The 14,166-nt window shown below is 43.4% G+C and overlaps 1 protein-coding gene across 5 annotated transcripts in view; it reads left to right on the top strand.

Annotated features, from left to right (window-relative positions):
* The first annotated feature begins 6,729 nt into the window (after positions 1-6,729).
* Positions 6,730-14,166, top strand: part of AFF1 (ALF transcription elongation factor 1) — a 198,645-nt gene continuing 191,208 nt past the window's right edge. For 4 of the 5 annotated variants that reach the window (XM_070458165.1, XM_070458170.1, XM_070458169.1 and 1 more), the window contains exon 1: positions 6,730-6,928. The gene's annotated coding sequence lies outside the window, so the exon portion shown is untranslated. The remainder of the gene's footprint in view (positions 6,929-14,166) is intronic. The other variant, XM_070458166.1, reaches the window with a different exon arrangement.

Genomic DNA, 14,166 nt, shown 5'->3' with positions numbered 1-14,166 from the left:
GACTTAATATAATCATCTCTAGGCCCATCCATACTGCTGCAAATGGCGTTATTTCATTCTTTTTCATGACCGAGTAATATTCCATTGTGTGTGTATGTAGCATATCTTCTTTATCCATTCCTCTATGGACATTTAAGTTGTTTCCACATCTTGTCTATTGTACACAGTGCTGCTTCGGGGCACATGGGGTACATGTAAACTTTTAAATTAGAGTTTTCCTCTTTTCCAGATATGTGCCCAGGAGTGGGATTGCTGGATTATATGGCAACTCGATTTTTAATTTTTTAAGGAAGCTCCATACTGTTCTCCATGTTGGTTGCACCAATTTTCCTTCCCACCAACAGTGTAGGAGGGTTCCCTTGGAAATGGACATTTGAACCATGGTCTTTAAAGGTACCAGCAACCAAAGTTGGAAACTAAATAGGAGGAATTAAGTTGGGTGAGTTGTAGAATGAATGACAGAGTGAAAAATGATGAGCTTCATACTAGGTATGCTGAGTATGTTTTGTCTGTGACAAAACTCAGGACTACCCTGAGGAAATTTCCTGTGAACAAATGAGAGTGACAGTTTGAAACTCGGGTGAGAGAGATGGGTTGTGGTGAACTGTGTGGTTAATGTTGTACCATAGTCTTCAGGACCCTTTTACCCCCAATCTTGCTCCACTGGGAGCTCACCACCCATTGGTGCCTCAGCATAACTTGGCTCTTGTATTCTGGTCCTGTCTGTTATTTCTTTCCCTTTTTCATTTTCCAAATATTTGATTTTCACATCATCTCTCAGCTTACTTATTCTATTCCTATTTAACCTCCAGATGTAACTGTCAGAATGAAAACCTATTGCCAACTCACTCAGGCTTGCTGATATAGATTTAACTGCAATAGACATTGGTTGGGATGTTTATATTAAAGGAAATCAACCCTGAATATTCATTGGAAAGACTGATCCTGAAGCTGAAACTCCAATACTCTGGCCACCTGATGCAAAAAGCCAATTCATTGGAAAAGACCCTGATGCTGGGAAAGATCGAGGGCAGGAGGAGAAGAGGGAAACAGAATGAGATGGTTGGATGGTATCACCGACTCAATGGACATGAGTTGAGCAAACTCTGGGAGATGGTGAAGGACAGGGAAATTTGTGTGCTATAGTCCATGGGGTCACAAAGAGTTGGACATGACCTAATGACTGAACAACAACAACAGAGAATATAACCTTGAGCCATAGAAAAGCTGGGTTCAAATACTGTCTCTGCTATTTGAACTGTATAATCATGATAGAGATGAATAATCTCTCTGAGTTTATTCTTTCTTTAAACAGGAACTAGAGCTATACACATATTTTCAAGGGTTAAAAAAAACCTTGTATGAAATACATTGACTTCCCTGGTGGCTCAGATGGTAAAGCATCTGCCTACAACGCGGGAGACCTGGGTTCAATCCCTCAGTTGGGAAGATCTCCTGGAGAAGGAAATGACAACCGACTCCAGTATTCTTGCCTGGAAAAGCCCATGGATGGAGGAGCCTGTTAGGCTACAGTCCATGGGATTGCAAAAAGTTGGACACAACTGAGCGACTTCACTTTCACATGTATGAAATGTTTAGTAAACTGTAGGTATTCTTAAATACCTACATTTTTTATTGAGAAAAATATGAATTTGTGCTTATATTCTTTTGTTCTAGATTCACTACCATTTTCCAAATTACAATGTTAGATACTAAGTCAATTAACTGTATATCATATAACTCAAAAATATTCATAATCTCTTTGGGATTGGGAAATAGTGTGTAGTAGCAATAAATAAAAACTTACACATAATATAAAACTCATATTGTACTTGTTAGAAAAAAAATGAGGTCAGAAAAAAAATAAAAGTAAGGTCAGTTCACTGAGAACTATGTTTTATGCAAAGTGTTCATGATAAAATGCAGTTACTTTAATTATAATGGTTGTACACTTCTTGCAGCAAAAGATAGCAGGTTTACATTTGCATATCTGCCTCCCAAGTAGATATATAAAAACTGAGAATTTCTGGGTCTGCCTATAATCTGTGCTCAGCTCTCAGTACACTTTCTCCCATGGCCTCAGGGATTAGGACTACAGCATTACTGTCTCCTATTCATCTTCATTTTCATCTGGCAGCCACAGTAGTTTTTCTAAAATGCAACTTGATCAAATCAACCTCCACTTAGGATGAAAGGAGTGCTCCCTAGGTTGGCATGTAGGGCCCTTCACCACCAGTTTGCCTTTGATTTTTCCGATCTTCTCATCACTGCCGTCATAATCTTTGCTGGAGGTCCTACTTCCCCTCTTTCTTTTGTATTCTTTTTTTTTGGAAACTGGCTCTATCTCCCCTGCCCTTTGCCTGGCTTAGGCCAGTCCTTCTTCCTCCCCCTCACTGTCCCCCGCTCCCCGTCTATACCACCTTTCCCCATCTGGGTTGAAGTTTTCAACCCAGTGTATGCTTATAACCAAGTGTATGCTTGGTTAGGATTTATCTGCCAGTTTGGTTAGGACTTTCTTGCACGTTGAAGTAATTCATTCCCTTTGAAATATACATGCAGTAATTTTGGAGTAACGTCATTTAAACTGCTGGTTTACAAGACTCAGGTCTTGCTGACTACAGAGTTTAGGAATATTCCAGGCTGCCCAAGCAAACAGCTGTCAGTGTTGTGATACAGGCACAATTCCCTTCAGTCTTAATCTCAACATGTATTCCCACCCTGCCTTGTACAGTTCTGTACAGCCTATGAGCTTCTCTGAGTCCCTGGAGATTCATTTGTTTGTTTGCGAAATTTAAGTAGAATCATGGCTGAAAAATTTCAGGTAAAACCCAGGAGTCCTTACACAAAGAGGCAGCTGAAAAAGTTCCATAGTTTTATTAAAAAGGGCAAAAAAAAAGGGCAAAAATTTTTTTCGGTTGTATTATAAAAAAGATCACTTATGTCAGAGACATGCTTCACCTTAGCAGAAACATGATCAGAAATAAAGTGACTAGGTTGTAAAGATGAGGAAAGTGCTAGAATTTCAGCCACTGAACTAAAAATGTAACTGAAGAATTCCTATAATGAAGATAGAGGAGAGTGTAGCTAACAAAGTGTAATGTCTGCATCTCCCTTGTGTAATCGCTTTTAAATTATGTCATACACTTTTAAAAAATTTAGATATAGCTTCCCTTGTGGCTCAGATGATAAAGAATCTGCTTGCAATGCAGTAGACCTGGGTTCAATCCCTGGGTTGGGAAGATCCCCTGGAGGAGGGTATGGCAACCCACTCCAGTGTTCTTGCCTGGAGAATCCCATGGACAGAGGAACCTGATGGGCTATGATCCATGGGGTTGCACAGAATTGGACGCTACTGAAACGACTTAGCATGCACTCAATCACTTTTTAAAACAACCTGCTTATTAACTGATTATATACATTGTGACCTGGAGAAAAGGCAGAAAGGCAACTTAAAAACTCACTAGAATGACAGATTTTTCTTTATGGTGACTGCAGTCATGAAATAAAAAGACTATTACTCCTTGAAAGAAAAGTTATGACCAACCTAGAGAGCATATTAAAAAGCAGAGACATTACTTTGCCAACAAAGGTCCGTCTCGTTAAGGCTTATGGTTTTTCCAGTAGTCATGTATGGATGTGAGAGTTGGACTATAAAGAAAGCTGAGCACCGAAGAATTGATGGTTTTGAACTGTGGTGTTGGAGAAAACTCTTGAGAGTCCCTTGGACTGCAAGGAGATCCAACAAGTCAATGGTAAAGGAAATCAGCCCTGAATGTTCATTAGAAGTACTGATGTTGAAGCTGAAACTCCAATACTTTGGCCACCTGATACAAAGAGCTGACTCATTGGGAAAGACCCTGATGTTGGGAAAGATTGAAGGCAGGAGGAGAAGGGGATGACAGAGGATGAGATGGCTGGAAGGCATCACTGACTCAATGGACATGAGTTTGAGTAAACTCCGGGAGTTGGTGATGGACAGGGAGGCCTGGTGTACTGCAGTCCATGGGGTCACAAAGAGTCGGACATGACTGAGCAACTGAACTGAACTACCTTTCCAGAAATTAATTAATAGAAGCATGCATTGGAATTGTCTATTTATTCACCTGTTTCTGCAAGGCACCAGAAGCTCATGAAAACAGATGCTCTGTGTCATTGATATGGTTCATCCCCTAGCACATTGCTTTAAAAATATTCCTATCAATGTCATGAGCTATCCTCTGAACCAAAGCTACATCATCTTCAACAACAAAAAAATCTGCGACATTACATCCCTTACCTCCAAAAACAGTAAAGTCAAATTATCAAACTTTCACTGTCAATGTTATTTACTAAATTGACTACAGATTGAAGGCATTAGGAGACTTTATTGAATTAGGAACACAACAAAGGAAAAAGTTTTAGATTGATTAAAAAAAACCTACAGATTATAAAGTATGACTAGGTTTATCAAAAAGAATGAAATAATCCTATTTGCAACAACATGGATGAACCTAAAGATTGTCACACTGCATCAAACGAGTCAAAAAGAGGAGAAATATTGCATGAAGTCCCTTACCCACAGAATCTAAAAAATTATACAAATGAACTTATTTACAAAACAGAAACAGACACACAGACCTAGAGAATGAATTTATGGTTGCCAGCAGGGAAAGGATGGGCAGAAAGGATAGGGAATTTCAGATGGATAGGTACTCACTGAGCTTCCCAGATGGCGGTAGTGTAAAGAATCTGCCTGCTAATGCAGGAGATGCAAGAGATGTGGGTTCAATCCCTGGCTCAGGAAAATCCCCTGAAGAACATGGCAACCCACTGCAGTATTCTTGCCTGGAGCATCCCCATGGACAGAGGAGCCTGGCAGGCTACAGTCCACAGGGTCACAAAGAGTTGGACATGACTGGAGCAACTTAGCAGGCACTCATTCAAGTATGTGCTGCTATATTGATAATGGATAACCAACAAGGACTTACTTTATTGCATAGGGAATTCTGCTCAATGTTATGTGGCAGGCTAGATGGAAGGGGAGTTTGAGGAAAATGGATCCAGTGCTTGTATGGCTGAGTCCCTTTGCTGTCCACCTGAAACTATTGCAGCGTTATTCATCAGTTATACTCCAATATAAAATAAAGTGTTTAAAAAATTAAAAAATGACATATTTATTTTATTTATATATAAGCATATATATTTTACAATGAAATATATTAATTCCATAACAAAAAGGTTAACATATTCATTATGATTAGAATAGATATCAATCTTTGTTAGAAACATTTAAGAAGCGTGCAAACTGTCATCTGTTCGGGGTGTTGGCTGTCCCATCTGCCTAGGGAAGACCTCCAAAGCTTTCACCTAGAGGCACAGCAGATCTCATCAGGGGCACCTTAATTATTGTAGCTGTTAAGGTACATCTATATAATTGTGAGAGTATAGGGAGTAGGGAAAAGAGTTGTATTTTGCAAAACAATCCATGGGATCAAGCAGCCAAGGGTTTAATTTGGAAATGTGAATATCTATCGCTTAGGTTTTCAAACACTGTTTATGTGGACAATGAAGGAATCAGGAGGGGCAGAGCAACAACAACAAACGAAAAAACAGGGCAAGGAAGAGGAGTTATTTTCATACATTATATAATTTACATTATATTGCATATGAAAAAGGTGATTTTCTTGATCCAAATGATTTCACCCATTGAAACCATTAAGAGGGGACTTCCCTGGTGGTCCAGTGGTTAAGACTTCAGGTTCCAATGCAGAAGGCAGGGTTCAATACCTGGCAGGGAGTTAAGATCCTACGTGTCTCGTGGCCAAAACAACCAACCATAAAACAGAATACTGTAACAAATTCAATAAAGACTTTAAAAATGGTCCATATTAAAAAAAAAATCTGAAAAAAAAGTTTAAACCATTAAGACATTGGAGAAAATCCTGTCTGGGCCGTTTGATGATATTTTCCTGCATCCTTTTCAGGGAGGAAGGTAAGACGCCAGTAAGAGCTCAGGAGGACGCTTTCTTTCCTATGTCCAAGAAGGGATTGGGTAGCATCCAAACAGTAGCCTTCTTTTGGGTCTGTTTGCCAAAGCTCCAACACCCATTAGAATTTTCTGGGGTTGGGCTGCTGAAGTGCAAGAACTGGGGAGCCTGGATTTGGGAGGCCTGGTTTCTCGTGCCACTTTTTAGCTTGCGGACACTGGGCACACTATTTTTACCCCTTCGGTTTCATTATTTGGGAGATGGCAGCAATACTGTATCTGTTTTATGCGGCTGTTATGCCGATGAGCCGGGCTTGTGTGCGAAAAGCCCTTTACAAACCGTTAAACCCTCTCCAGATGTTAGTTATTATCACCTTTCTAAAGGATAGGAGACTGCAGAAAAGACTCCTTGACACTTTTAGTCAAAACTTGACCCTAAGCTCATTCTCGCTGCAAAGCGAGAAGGTTGTGGTGCCCCACACCAGGCCGGCGCAGGGTCACCCACGCTGCCGGTGTACGGTCACTGCAGTATTCATTCCGAGAGGCTGCTGGCCCTGGGTCCTCCCACCGGTCTCCCGCGGAGGGCCCGCGCAGTTCCTCTCATCAGGGTGGTGCCAGCGAGAGGGCGTGGGCAGGGCGGGGCCGAGAAACTCGGGGTGGGGCGTGGCCTCCCGGGGAGGGCGGGGCCTCGCCTCCCTGGCGTTCCGGGGGCCGCCGGCGCGCGGGGCTAGCCAGCCAGCGAGCGGACGAGCGCGCGGCCCCTGCGCACTCGGCCGCCGCCCGCGCGCGTCGCTGGCACAGCTGCGTTCTCGCCTCCGCGGCTGGGCGCCGGGTCCCGCGCGAGCCGTCGCTGAGCGCCCCGCGCTCCCCGCACCTGCGCCCCTTCCTCACCGCAACAGGTCAGGGGCGGGCTGAGGCGGCGAAGGCGCGCGAGCCGAGACTGGAGAACTCCAGGTCTGGAAGGTGAGCGGAATCCTGCGCCCGGCTCCCCCCAGCTGGAGGTTGGGATGTGGGGGTGGTCATCCTGGTCCCAGCGCCGGGGCCGCTGACTTCTGGGAAGCCCCGGCTCTCCCGCCTCGCAGCCGGCTTCCCAGCACGCTGACTCAAGTCGCTTGGCGTTCCCACTTTTCCGGTGGGAACCTTTGGGGAGAACGGGCAAGGGAGACGCCGAGCTCTCCACCGCCCTTACCAACCCCCGGCAGGTAGCGTCTAGAAAAACTGGGGAGGGGAGTGCAGGAAGACACCCGTCCTCCTCCCCACCTCTCTCGTTCCACCGAATCCCACGTCTGCCCGTGAGCCCCGCGTCTTGCGGAAAGATGTTCGTGTATTGGAACCTGGTCCCGGGGTTGCGTAATAGAAGAGTCCCAGAAGTTTCTCCGGGAGGTGGGGGTAAAAGCGGGGCCTTTCTCTCCTCCGTTACGAGGCCCCCTCCCCCCTTCATCGTCACCCCTCCCCCGCCTACGTCTAGGAGAGAGATTAGTGGTTCCAATCTCCTCAAATTGTGATCGAGATGGAGGAGTGCGGCGGTGGTCCGCAGACTCTAGACAGGGAGGGGAAAAGTTGGAGGCACCTTCTGAGACCTGCTCCTGGCGCAGAGGGAGACGGCGTCTGCAGAGCGTGGAACTGGTTTATTTCCCTCAGTGATACATTCTTCTTGATGTCTGATCCTCTGACTGCCACACGGTAGCCCCCCTACTTTGCGAGCGCTGGGGTCGGCGAGTTAGGAGGGAGAGGACCTGGAGCGTTACAGGAATCATCCTTTACCTTAAGGTGCTTGGGAGTTACGTTAATGAAGCTGCGAGGGACCTGCAAGGGTTTTGCGACTTTCCTCCTAAGTTAGTCTCCGCAGACCCCTATTGTTATGTAAATTGACCTGGGTAGACCCTTGGCTTTGGAGGTGGAGACGAGTCCGGTCTTCCGGGAGCCCATCTCAGTGGGGGCGGGGGAGGGGGGTCAAACTGGGGGTGGGGAAGGACTTGCAGATGAAGTTTCTTTTTTTTTTTTTAAACAAAACAGTGGGATGGGATAATCTTAACCCAGTTGGTGCACGTTGTAGGAGGGGGTGGGGGCGGGGAGGAGGGATGACTTACCCTCCAGAAACCAGACAGATTTAAAACTTAAAGGCGAAGTACATTAAGGCGAAGACCTATGGGTGCTCCTTGAGACGCTTGGCAGGTGAGAAGAGCTCAGTAATTGAGGCACAGAAACCCCAGGCAAGGGACCGGCCTGAGAATGTGGGTGGTTTTGCTTGTGGAAGATTGTTTTAGAGCAAGGTCATGCAGAGGTGGTAGAAGATACAGACGGTGGTGGGACCCTGCACCCGGCTCCCGGACCTACCTGGTGTCAGACTCAGAGTAGCGATAGAAGTCACGAAAAAGAAAGACCTTGAGACTCGGGAGTCTAGTTCTGCTTAGAGGCTTAAGAATACCTAGGCATGCCCTGTTCCAATGTTTACTTCCTGTGTCTAATGTATTTCCTTAGCTTGCCTTTCATCTTTAGTGGAAAGGGTTCCTTGAGTGGATATTCTGGAAATTCACAGGAGAGTTGAAAACTCTGAATGGTTTGCCTGCTTTCATTTAGAGGTGGTGTCTGTTTGCCAAGGTTGGAAAGTATTGTATTTGAAGATAAATATGCAGAAGAGGAATGGGGAGAACTAAGAGATAATGACCCAAGAGAACGAAGGAACCGAGAAAGTAGGAGAATAGATAACTAGCACTTAAAAAGCTAATTTGAACTCAGCTAACTGTGAATTTGAGACGCGTTTGGTCACTTTAGGACAAAGAGGGGACACAAGATTTTGGAGAGAAAAATGAATTTAAATATTGGGGACTTCCTCACCCCTGCACCCCTTCTCTTCTTTTTCTAAATAGAACTGACAGCGATGATGTGGCTGGAGATATGGAACTTGGAGGTGGTTGCTGTGGACCCTTTGCAGGAAGAAAATGAACTGTTACATATCAGGATTAATGTGTCTTATTCATTCACTGTGGCAATTGAATTTCTGTAGTGTCTTTGGCATTTGCTTAACTCTTCAACCTCTTAAAAGTATGATTTTCAAGACTTACAATGTGCTAATTTTGAATACAGAAATTATCATCAAGGGGCTGAGAATTTATGACAAGAGTAAAGATCAGGTGATTTTCAATATTGCTTTCTCTTACAAGATGTAAGATATGCATGCATTTCCACCAGAAGTCACTGTTTGCCACCAGAAGTCACTGTTTCATTGTGAGGTTATTAGACCTTTAGTAGTTAGACTATGTCAAAACTGGCTTTCTCTTCCGTTTCCTATTTGTTTAACTGAATTTTACAAGGAATTAGTGGAGCTAAAAGTTATTTTTATTAACTGAGATACTTGCTTAATTTGGCTTTGATTACATGGAAGAGTTGTCTAAGATACATATATATATATGAGTTGCATCTTTATTAGGAACATTTATAAGTCACTGGAGCCATGTGATTGTTTAGTTGAAGTCATAGTGCTTTGGGAGTTGAAAAGATGAATTTAAAAAAAAAATGGGAAAGGCAAACTTGTTTTCCATATTTTTAAAGATGCAAATGAAAGGATTTTCATGCTCAACTCTGTAATTTCTGTGCTTTCATTGAACAAATTTGCATAATGCAAGTAAGTTGACTTTATGAAGTTAGTCCATTATTAAAATTCCAAATCTTAAAGATAAATTTGTGCTGTCACTTGTGAAAAGGGTAGAGCTAATTTATATATAAATATCTGGATTGTTATAAGACATACACAGGGGACAATATACCCTGCAGATATCCCTTAAGGTGTGGCATCATAGCTAGAAAATTCTTACTATTGCACCTCTACCCTGAAATGTCCTTGAATTCATTTGCTATCTTAGTATTTCTGTTGAAGGTAAAAGCCCAGAGTTCCCCTATTTTAAGACTAGACCATTAACAAATTTTTCAGGAGATTGAGAAAGTATGTTAGAGAGTTCAAATTAAGGAACTGCATTTACCATGCTCATAGAAAGTTTTGTAAATAAATGATATTTTTCATTAAATTATACAGTTAACAATGACTTCCGTTCTCAATGATATGTAATTGACTGTGGCTTTCCAGCAGTCTCTTTTTAGGCACAGCAGTAGCTTATTTAATATTTGCTGAATTAATATTAGATTTTATTACAAGAGATTACATAAACCCTGTCATCTGTTTACTAAAATTCTACCACCATGCAGAAGTACATGTGAAATATTTAGTTCTTTGTAGGTGCACATCTTTATTCCTGGCTGTTCATAATAGCATAAGAGATTGTTGTAGATGGGAAACCATGAGGCTCTCAGGCCTTGAGGGTTGCTAATAGGCGTTTCTGTCTTATGCCTTAGGACAGAACTCTTAAAGTAGTGTTCTCCAGGGGAAGAAAGTCAGCTGATTTTCTTAAATTATCTGGCCCATTTAAAACATGACTAAGGCTTTCTTGCTCGAGCAACTTTTTCCTATTAAATGACTGAGATTATTGTGACAAGTGGAGTCCAGAGAAATCAATTACATCATTAATGTAATACCTCATGTTCATTTCCGATACCTTATAAGAATCCAGTATCTGAGTGCCAGACAGTGCTCTCAGTGTTGGAGGAGCTGATAACACCAGGCTAAGGCAGAGAAAGAGCCCGTGCAGGTGGAGTTTAAGTCCACAGAGCACGGAACACAACAGCTGTTTACCAATGGCATTCACAGGACATATCATTTAAGCCTAATTGCAACTCTGAAGTTGGAGTTCATTTTCCATTTTAAAATCAGGAAACTGAGTTGAAGAAGTTAAGTGACTTGACTCTGTGACTCAAAGCCTGGTGCCCTTTCTACTGTGGTACACTGTGTTGGCCGTGTTGATATGTGGTTTCCTGTTTTTCAAGAACTACAGCTTGACTCTCAAATATAAACAGTGTTTCTCCTTGGCTAAGTAATTCTAATCATTATGGGAATAAAAAAGCAGGTATTTTCATTTAGCATTTGGGATGTACATTTGTGACTCCAAAGGAGAATATGTAGCCCTATTAAACAGATATGCGGTGCTTATTTGTACCAAATAAAGACCCTTACCTTCCTGAAAATTAAATGCAAGGGCTTAGGAATCATCTCTGTTAGTGCTTCAAATCTATTATTCAGGTTACGAAAGGTCAATTCAAATCCCTATGTAAATCAGGATATACTCATACCATTTCCTTCTATTTTATAGATATGGTGAATATATGCAGTATAGTAGTGTTTTTCAAACTTATAGTAAGCATCAGAATTTCCTGAAAAGCCTTTGAGATACACATATGTCTTTCCCTTTCCCACCCCCACAGTTTCTGATTCAGTAGGTCTGGGGTAATGCCCAAGAATTTGCACTTATAACATGTTCGCAGGTGATATTGATGCTTCTAGTTCTGGAATTACACTTTGAGGAACACTGCAGCATAGCAGAGAATTTAAAAGCATGGTTTCTAAGCCAGACAGCTTGGGCTTGAATCTTGGATATGCCACCTACTCTAGCTGTCAGACCTCAGGCAGATTACTTAACTTCTTGTCAAGAACTGTGAAGGCTCTGACATTTTACCCTACTTTCAAGCTCAAAAACTAACCTGCCACAGTTTCATGGACTCTTGGGAATGGCTTTATTACTCGTAATAATGGCTATAGCCAGACTATTACCATTTTCTTACACTGGTTCCCTAAGACCCAGTTTCCAAAGAGGGGAGATGCGGAAAGAGGCAGATGGTACCTGCAAACACAGTGGATAACACTAAGATAAATCCTCATCTTTAGGGAATCCTAATCTTTTATAATGGGCGGTGAGCACACCTGCCCTTTGCTCCATAGGGAGATATATTTTTCAAGGCTGTTCTCTATATAAGCATCCTTAAAGATCATCTGGAATAAAGGCAGTTGGTGCCTCTGCTTATACAATATGCAGAAATGACCCATGGAGAGTTGGCTTCCGATACTATCCCATTCCCTTAGACAATGGGTTTAAGATACTATTGTGTCTCCCTTTCTGGGTAGTTGAGTAGATTAAAGGTAATATGATTTGGCAAGTACTTGAAGCAGAACATAATAAGTCCTGTATAAGTATTTCCTATTATTACTCCTGAAGGGGAAAAAATTGTTTGCTTGTTTTTTTTTAATGTTAAGTATTGCCTTATAAGATGAAAGAATTGTTTTACGGGGTATCCCTAACTTTCAGTTCATTCCACGACATTTGTCTGATGGGTCTAAATTCTAAAATAGGGATGAAGCGTTGTAGGATGTTTTACCATTCCGTGGGGAATGAGGCAGAAACATTTACCGCCCACGTTCACGTGCTCTCCACCTCCTATGTCATGCAGAATCATGTGACTAATTCTGTCCAGGAGGCTGTTCGTGAGAGTAACATGTATTTCTGGACCAAAGCCTTTAAGTGGCTCTCACGAGACCCTCTACGTCTCATTTACTACGGTAAACTCTGCAGCCACGTTTTGAGATCGTGGAGCTTCCAACTTGGCTTTTCTCCCTGCCTCCTCCGTAACACCTAACCGCTGCCACCACCATATGCGATGAATATAAAGAATGACCAAGAAATAAGTTTTTGTGCCATCAAGCCACTGAGATGTGGGGCTTAGTTTGCCACAATAGCATAAGCTTATTGTTGTTTAGTCCCTCAGTCGTGTCTGACGCTTTGCAACCCCAGGAACTGAGCTCACCAGGCCCCTCTCTCTGTGGGACTTCCCATCAGTCCTGGGTGTTCATTGGAAGGACTGATGCTGAAGCTGAAACTCCAGCACTTTGGCCACCTGATGCGAAGAGTTGACTCATTGGAAAAGACCCTGATGCTGGGAGGGATTGGGGGCAGGAGGAGAAGGGGACGACAGAGGATGAGATGGCTGGATGGCATCACCAACTCGATAGACGTGAGTTTGAGTAAACTCCGGGAGTTGGTGATGGACAGGGAGGCCTGGCGTGCTTCGGCTCATGGGTTCGCAGAGAGTTGGACACGACTGAGTGACTGAACTGAACTGAGCACTTGACGCAGCCTTAGGTGACAGATCATGTTTGTCCTCAGCCAGTCATAACAATTTGTGTCTTGATTTACCTGTTTCCCCTGAAGCTGGAGGAGGCCATGTGACCTGTTTTGGTTTTCAGATAAGTAAAGGTTTGGGGAAGGACTTTACTGATGTGGCATAGCTACACCTTTGTCCTCCCGTCTTCCTCCTGCCTTGCATGTTGAAAAGATGTCTGGTTATGACCAGCAACCTTTTTGTACCATGAAATGATGTGCCTAAAGACAGCACGCTAAATGTGGCCAAGCAGGAAGAGTCAGAGTTCCCAATGGCCTCATTGTATGGCTAAAATTATGCCAGTAGCCACCTTCCTTTAGACTTGCTATTGTTGCTGTTGTTCAGTCTCTTAAGTTGTGTTTGACTCTTTGCAACCCGGTGGACTGCAGCATCCCAGGCTTCCCTGTCCTTCACTATCTGCTGGAGTTTGCTCAGATTCATGTCCATTGAGCCGGTGATGCTATCTAACCGCCTTGTTCTCTGCCGTCCTCTTCCCCTTTTGCCCTCAGTCTTTCCCAGCATCAGGGTCTGGAGAAGTTGTTGTTTAGTCGCCAAATCATGTCTGACTCTTTGCAACCCCATGGATAGTAGCTCGCACCAGGCTCCTCTGTCCGTGGGATTTTCCAGGCAAGAATCCTGGAGTGGGTTGCCATTTCCTTCTCCAGGGGATCTTCCCAACCTAGGGATTGAACCCACATCTCCTGCATTGACAGGTGGGTTCTTTACCACTAAGCCACCAGAGGAGTCCAGAAATATTAGAAGCCTCTGTTAACTAAGCAATTACTACTTGCAGCTAGACACATTCTGAACCTATATAGAATATGATGAAATAGTTCATGGTTTGGCTGGAGGCACATCAGTGCTACATTTGCTGCTGCGTTCAGGGAGGGCTTTTGGAGAACGTGTCATCTGAGCTGAATGATGGGAGGGCGCTGACAGGCTGTGGAATGCGGACTTGAGTTTGGGGCCTGAACCTTGTTCAAGGCGGTGGATGGAGAAGAGGGACTTGGGGAAATCGTGTTCCATTATGAATGTCCTGAGGGCTTCATGTGGCGCTGGAGAGCTAGAGGAGCTGTAGGTGATCAGGTCAGTTTGGAGCCCTGAGAGTATGAGCTGCTTGGGGTAGAGTTCTGGAGAATTCAGATGAAAACAGTGTATGA

The sequence above is a fragment of the Odocoileus virginianus genome, chromosome 29, assembly GCF_023699985.2.
Source record: "Odocoileus virginianus isolate 20LAN1187 ecotype Illinois chromosome 29, Ovbor_1.2, whole genome shotgun sequence".
NCBI classification, from domain to species: Eukaryota; Metazoa; Chordata; class Mammalia; order Artiodactyla; family Cervidae; genus Odocoileus; species Odocoileus virginianus.
Note: the sequence above shows the minus strand (reverse complement) of the source record. Positions and strands in the feature narration are given on the sequence as shown.